The sequence below is a fragment of the Capsicum annuum genome, chromosome 10, assembly GCF_002878395.1.
Source record: "Capsicum annuum cultivar UCD-10X-F1 chromosome 10, UCD10Xv1.1, whole genome shotgun sequence".
NCBI classification, from domain to species: domain Eukaryota; kingdom Viridiplantae; phylum Streptophyta; class Magnoliopsida; order Solanales; family Solanaceae; genus Capsicum; species Capsicum annuum.
This window is the reverse complement of record NC_061120.1, coordinates 139,736,291-139,744,569: the sequence shown is the minus strand read 5'-3', so window position 1 is coordinate 139,744,569 and position 8,279 is coordinate 139,736,291. Positions and strand designations below refer to the sequence as shown.

At 29.5% G+C, this 8,279-nt stretch overlaps 1 non-coding gene across 1 annotated transcript; it reads left to right on the top strand.

Moving 5' to 3' along the window:
* Nucleotides 1–726: 726 nt before the first annotated feature.
* Nucleotides 727–833, top strand: LOC124888275. Its single transcript, XR_007046405.1, has one exon. It is a non-coding gene; the product is annotated as a small nucleolar RNA R71 (small nucleolar RNA).
* Nucleotides 834–8,279: the final 7,446 nt, after the last annotated feature.

Genomic DNA, 8,279 nt, shown 5'->3' with positions numbered 1-8,279 from the left:
GTTCATCATTTTTCATCTTTTAACTTTGAATTTGGTATGATCAATTATATTTCTTGGTTGTTAATTATAGACATGAGTGGTTAAACACCCTTATTCTGGGGTTGAGGCTGAAGACATAATTGTATTTATTGGAGTGATTAAACGTTGGTTTGATTTCTTGGAACATGCTGTTGCTAATTCTGATTTACTGGCCCATAATATTGATTCACATTTTGTGCCTGATTTTCACCTCATGAGAAATTGGGATGATTCCGCTAGTTAGGATTGTAAGTATTTTCAAAGTTCTGACGTCATTGAAAATTTGCATTTCCCACATAATTAACAGACTCTGAGTTAGCTGCACAAACATCTGTTGTATGATCACTATTTTCGCATACCTCGCACCAAGTCTGAGCTTGATGAATTGCATTTGTTGTTGTTAGTGTGGACTGTGTGATCCCCAAATTCATATTGCTAAACTGTGTAGTTATCTGATTCTGTAATGCAGCAATCTATGCTGATATAGCCATAAACCGATCAACATCCAGCTCCCCTACAACTTTCTTTGGAGCACTCCTTGTTGCATCAGTATGCTACTCAAGATTCCCTTGTGAAATTCGATTCAGCAGTGTGTACAATTCATCATAAGTCTCCTCTAGTGCCTGTCCACCTGCTGTTGAATCCAGGAGAATCTTCGTGTTTGGCTCAAGACCCTCAATGAAAGTATGTACCAACACTTCATTAGTTTAATGATGGTGATAGCAATTTCGGTGCATAGTCTTGAATCTTTCTCAAGCTTGGTAAAGATTCTCTCCATCTTTTTGTCTGAAACTCAGAATCTCACTTCTCAAACGTGTTGTTTACCCAGATGGAAAGAATCGAATAAGAAATTTTTGAGCTAGATCATCCCAGAAAGTGATGGAGTTCGGTGGCTCAACATTTAACCACCTCTCTTTCAACCTCATTCTTAAGTTGAAATGTTTATACAACTCTTAAAATCACCCACCCCTATTCCGACCCTCAATCCTACCCCTCACCCTACCCCCTACCACCTTCATCCAAAACAAAATATTTTAAATTTTTTTCTTACCTTATTCCTTACCCAAAACCCAAACTCCTATCCCCCTACCCTCTCCAAAAAAATATATATTTTTTAAAAAAAAATTAAACTTTTTTCTTAACCCCCCTTTCCTACCCGACCCTTCACCCTTTACCAACCCCCCTCCCAAATAAAATAAAATTTTTAAGTTTATTTTTGAAAATTTTAAATTTTTTCCTTATCCCACCCCTACCCCACCATTCAAAAAAAATATTTTAAAATTTTTTTTCTGACATCGTCTCCTACCCCAAAACTCAAACTCATGCTCCCTAAATAAAAAAATTATTTTTTTTGAAAAAAATTCAAACTTTTTCTCAACCCCCCCCCCCCCCACCTCTCTCCGTGCAATCCGATCTCTCCCCCACCCCTACCAACCTCCCCCTTCCTCTTTCGAAAAAAATAAATTTTTAAATTTTTTTCTTACCTCACTCTCACTTCCCTACCCCTACCCCTACCCCCACTCCTACTAGCCCTCCCCCCACTTCCCTATCCCTACCCCACCTCCTACTACCCTCCCCCTCCAAAAAAAATTATTTTTTAAAGAAAATAATTTTTTTCTTACCCCACCCCTATCACCTATGTTGACAACCCCAACCCCCACCTACCAGTCTCCCTCCCCAAAAAGTAAAATTATTTTTTAAAAAAGAAATTCAAAACCTTTTTCTTATCCTGACACTTCTTATCCTATTCGTTCTCATTTTTTTTTTTAAAATATATACAAATACTTTTAGAAAATATATACTTACCCAATTTGCATAACAATTACAAGAATATAAGTAAGAAACAACTTATTTTTCTAAAAAACATTTTCCTCCTTCATATTGAACACAATCTAAAAAAAGTATTTTTTGAGGTCAAAAATTATTTTTCTAAGATATATTTTTATGCTTTAACTAAACACTAAAATGTATTTTCTGAAAAAAAAAAAAATTCATTCACCAACCAAACACTAAAAAATATTTTTCAAAAAATATTTTTCACTCACCAATCAAACATAAAAAAATAAGTAAGAAACCAACTTATTTTCAAGAAAAATATTTTTTAAGAAAATATTTTTCATGAAAAACATTTTCCTTCGTACTAAACACATCCTAAATGTAGAATGCAAGGGACTTGAATCAAGACACAGTCGGCAACTTTTGGGTAACACTTCTCAATTGACTAGTTCGCTGAGCCGTGCTACGCACGGGCCCAATGTTGATCCTTGAAAATTCTACGTTATGTATAATTTTATCATTTAATTAAAACTTTCATTTGCTTGTAAATAAATTCTTAGTTAGGAATATATTATTATATTTAGATTAATGAAATGTGTATAAAAATATTTTAGGTTGTTAATATGAAACCATATAATTTTGAGAGACAATAAAAACTATTTATATATTTTTTTAAATATTTACAGTTATTAATTATTGTGATTTATATTTCAAATAGTAATTATCAAATATATAATAAAATATTTTAGGTTAGTTAATTGTTGTATTTTAGAATACCTTTTATGTAATTTTCAAATAATGCATGTTACTATCCTTGTTTAAATTTTTGAGGCATTGATAATCAATTATATTTTAAAAATATTTAAGTTTTTAATTATTGAGATTCATAATTCTTTTTTTCTATTCCAATTTGAGTGACACTGATATAATTTCGAGAGTCAACGAAATATTTTATATCTTTTAATTTTTGTAAGTTGTTAATTATTATGATTATTAATTATTTTTTAGATATTTTAAGTTGTTAACTATTACTCTTTATATAATTTTCAAATAATATAAGTTACTCTCCTTATCCAAACTTTTGGGGCGTTGATAGTCTATTACATTTTCTTAAAATAATTTAATTTTTTTTTTTGTGATTTATAATTTTTTTCCTGTATGCCAATTTAAGTGACACAATGCTTAGATGGTCAAAAACAACAAAGCAAACATGTTTTAAATAACTTGTAATAATTAATTATATAACAAAATTACTTTTAATTAGATGTTATAAAGCAAAATTACTATAAAAGTACTTGTATAAAAAAATTAAATGGGTCTCATATCAGACGTCAAATTAATTTAATATTAACTATTATTAATTTTTTAATACTTAGATGACTTATAATAATTAATTAGGAGTGATGTAATAAAATTATAGTTGAAACAATTGAAGCAGACATGTCATAAATACTCCCACCGTCCCAAATTTTCTAATTTGATTTCCCATTTTGCTTATTTTTTTCATTAATCAAGAAGAGACAAAAAATTTTTCCATGTTTTACCATTTGCATTAATTATTTTTCTTCAAATTAAAATGTACACATCATTTACTAGGGGTACAATGTTAAACTAGGTATGTTATTAATTATTTTTCTTAATTAATGTATCATCTTAATTTGGGACGGATAATTTGAGACAGAAAGTATTTATTTTATTTTCTTGACGGTAAACAGACATGACGACGGTCTCGTGCCACTTCTATATAAGAGAATTAACCCAATACCGAGTGAAGATCTCCCAAGAAAATCAACTTCAAAATGTCGAATTTGACCCCGTGATGACAACGAAAAGTTCCTCGCTCCCTTATATTAAGTGGTAATTCAGTTTAAGGTTATAAAATTTAGAAGCCATTTTTATATTGTTGAATTTTATATCAAAGAAATAAATATGCATAAAATAAAATTGATGTTATAAATGATAATGAGTATCTATCAAGATATATTCATTATAGATACAGTAAATATATATTGTTTTGGAGAAAATTTTTTAAAATATCTTGAATAAATAGAGGTTTTTTTTTTTTTTTTTTTTTTTTTTTTTTTTTTTTTTTTTTTTTTTTGTAAATGATACTCAAGAGAAATAAAAATTATTGTTTCTTCTTTCCTTTGTTATTCTTTTCTTTGCTATATTAGTTTATAACTCGTTAGCTTTAAGGAATTGAGGAATTTAACAAAAGCCACGAAGCTCTACTATTTTTCCATAAGATAAGTATTGTTAAGTTCTTTGATAAGATTGTATGAATATATCCATAATCTATCATCAACTAGAAAAAGAAAGCTCGTGCTCTGCATGGCCCGATCATTATTATTCGAAATTAGTAATTTTAATTATAACATTTGTAATACTTTAAATATGATAATATTTGTATCTTTTTCTACTAACTATATTAATGTTCTGATATTAAAGATCAAATGTCATTCATAAGTAAAAAGATTGGAAAATATATGATCAAATATATTACTTAGTTAATAAAACTAAAACATGATAGAATTTTTCAACAACCAAAGAAATGTTCAAATTTAAATTACTATAACCATGTTCTATTCCCTTATTTTCATATTTAATAACGTTGTTTTTTGCTTGTACTCATCATAAGAAATTCGATCTTACTCTTGATTTTTTTTTTTTTTTTGGTTTCTCATTCGGTGTCCGGTACCCGCATTGGAGTCCAACTAATCTGGATTCACGCCCGGTAGATCCCCATTCGGGAGATAGCGCTCCCAACAGAGTTTTTTCCATACCCAGGATCGAATCCTTGACCGCTGGTTAAAGGTGGAACAACCTCATCCGCTTCACCATAACTCATGTTGGTCTCTTACTCCTGATTTTCACTATGCTATCCTTAATTAAATCGTGCATATTAATATAATTTTTTAATTATGCAAAAACTTCTTATCCAAATAATGTCTTCTGATTATATAACCAAATATTTATTTTAATAAACTGAATATAAAAGTTATAGATACCACATTCTATTATTTTATTACTCAACAAATATATATATTTTTATTATTAATGAAATAGCAGTCAAAATTCAATTTTCCTTCAATTTGTCTAATTTTAGGCTACTTTTTATCTATATGATATCAATTTTATTCAAAAATGAGCATAAATATATATAAAAATTACACAAATACACAACTTATGTTTTTAATATTACAAAAAATCTCAACTCCCTAAACATATTACAAAAATTCCAATATATACACAAAATATTATGTATATGTCGGTTATGTTATGTATATTAATAGAGAGAGAATGATATAATTAAAAAGTGAGAGAAAGTGTAATTAGTTGATAAATAAATTGGCTCAATTTTAAATTCTCAATTAGCCCAATCCAGTCGCCCAATTCAATAACGCGCAAGCCCACCCAAATTTTAATTTTAATCTCAATCGCCCACCCTCTTCGATCACACGGTCTTTATCCATTTCTTTAATTATTTTTAGTTTACACTAACATACCTGACTTAATTACATTATCCCCAACCCCAACTACCAATCTCTTCTTCTCTCCTCTTCTTCCTCCCATACCCTCGATCGTCAGCCCATGGCCGGGAATACCAAGCAGGCCGCATATCATCTTGCATTCTGCAAGAAAAGAAACAAAAGGAAAGAAAAAACCTATTTGAGAGTACCCAAACTTCTATCTCTTACTCCTTTCTCTATCTAGAAGAAACTCATTCACTGTCTAACGTTGTTTCCCTACATAAATTAATCTTTGCTGCTCGAAATAAACTGGTTCATCTGCTGCAGAAGGTCAAAATAAATTGGTTCATCTGCTACGAAAGTTTTATTATCAGTAGATTTATTGATTTTTGTTGGTAAAATTTGTTTTTTTTTTTCAACTTTTTTGTAAATTTGGTTTTGGATTTAACAGTTATGAAGAAACAATTTTCGATTTGAATATTTGATTTAACAGTTATAAAGAGATAATTTTTATTTGAGTATTGAGATATTGTATTGTTGGATCTGATGGTATTTTCTTTTTAGGAAATATTACTTTAGATATGGATATTGATGGTAGCATGTAAATGGACCAATTTAGCCCCCATAGCTGCCAGTGCAGTTGACCTCACCCAAATTATCCCGAATTGTCGACGAGGAGGACAACGAGAAGCTCCTTAAACTACCTCTTATAATGTATAGGAATATATATTTTAGTCAACTAATAATGATGCAGGTGATATGGTGTGGTGAAAGATCTAGTTAAGCTCAAGAAATATATGACTACCAGACATGGTAAAATTTCACGTTTATTATTATGGCTAAATTCATTTAGGTGTATAACCCATTTGTATTGGTAATATTTTATAGGTTGTAACTATTTCTATTGATAAGATCGATGTTAAAGGAAAAGCTTCAATTTGTTCATGTAGTAAATATTTTGAAAGAGATTCTAAGCTATCATAATTTAATAGGTTTAAGCCATGAATATAGTTTATTATTAGGGAATGGGAGCTTTGATTTTTATAAATACAAATTTATTTCCTGTGGTGAATGTGATAGGAGTAACACCTTCAGAAGAAGTAGAATAATTGAGAAAAAATATTCTAAAATTTACTCTTGAAGTAATAAATCTAAAAATTTATTCATGTAATAGTAAATGTAAATTTACGTAAGAAAAAATTACATGTCATGATAAACTTGGAGTTTATTAGTAAAAATAAATTCATAAGTTGGCATTAACGATTATGACACCCCAAAGATGAGCATATTGATTATCGGACAAGTAACGAACAACTGGAAGATTCATCAACAGTTGTTTTATGTTTCTTGTTCCTATAATAAGTTGGTTGGACCGACTAATGTTCGGATTGTATATCAAAAAAATTTGAAAAGTATAAAAGGTGAATATAGACCCGTTCACCCATCATGTGGTATGTTGAAAAGATACATCTATAAGATGATCACACATGCATTTACTGTCAATTTGTAGTTTGACATTTGTAAAGTTGTTTGATCAATATAAATTGAGTCAAGAGCATAATTTCAAATTGAGTAATAAGACAATCTATCTTGATTATGCTAGTTTGGGTTGAATGCTTTCGATGAATATCTGGATCATTACTTATGAGGACAAAGTTTTATGTATTGGTTTGAAATATGATATATTACAAACAAAAGTACTTATGTGCATTAGACCAATAAGTTATGATTAATTTCTCTGTCAATTGGTTCGGGATCAGGAACCAAATATTTGTCATCTATTAGTTTTTTATGTGTGGTGTACGATGAATGTATATATCATGATGCACAAAGATAGATTCACTAAAGTAGATTGAGATGTATATATTAGTTTTCCTAACATAAGGGAGAGAACTAAGCAACTATGAAATATGTCGAAAATCATCTTCAGATCCTCATTCAAAAGATAGTTCAAGTCAAATGCTAGAAGCATTTACTGACCTAAAAGTAATCTCATATTTCTGTTGCAAATGCTCCTATTGAATGTCCTTGAAGGAAAAAGTCTACGACACTTATGATTATGATATACCAATTGCTTATAAATGCAGTAATTCTTAAAAGAGGAAAGGAGCAAATGATCATAATAAGGAGGTAAAGTGCTCTTGAGGAGCCTATGACATAATGCTCATGAAACCTTGTTTTATGGGAGAAAATGACTTTGACTTATTTGAATTCAAAAACATAGGAAAAAGTTTCGAACTCAATTTTGAAAATAAAGCTGCCACTTGATTTAATTTTGGAAAATTAAGAAAATTTTGAAAGACTTAAAAAGTGTTAAAACAACAAAAATCCTGTTAAATTTAGAAATTCGAGTGAAGGTTCAAATTAATATCCCAAAATTTTTTTCAAGACACTTGAGGTATCCACTAACTCGAGGTTGTTCGGTCTATTTGAAAACAACTTTTTGACTAACTTGAAAGAAAAACATTGTTTGTCTAAAAAATTAAATAGAAAATTATTTGATTAATGTATTTATTGAAAGATAATTTTGAAACAGGTTTAGGTAACTAGTCGAAGAACTTGTTTAAATCTTAATTAGCAAATACTAACAAAACAAAGAAGAGAGAAAAAATTGGGTTTAGGCACTCTAAGCCCAAATCCTTAAACTTGTCCAATAATGGACTATTGGGCTTGACCCACTTCAAGAACTTGAACCTTTCCTAAAACTAGAATATTCGGACTTTTGTTCCACAACCTACCCTAAATTATTTTCGGGTGTTTAAGGCCCAAAATTTGCTTCATCTGTGTTAAATTACAAAGGAGAATGGACAAAAATAGCCTTTCGACTAAAAAAATGACACAAAATAGCCAGTGAACTCAAAATTTTATTTTTTAGCCATTTCGCTGGCTAGCAGCTAATGACAACAAATTTGCGCGGCCTTGTTTGACTTTTTCTCTTTTTTTTTTTTTGTTATTTTTTTTTTGTTTTGTTTTACTTGTGTTGTTGCTTTTTTTTTTTTTTTTTTTACTATTTTT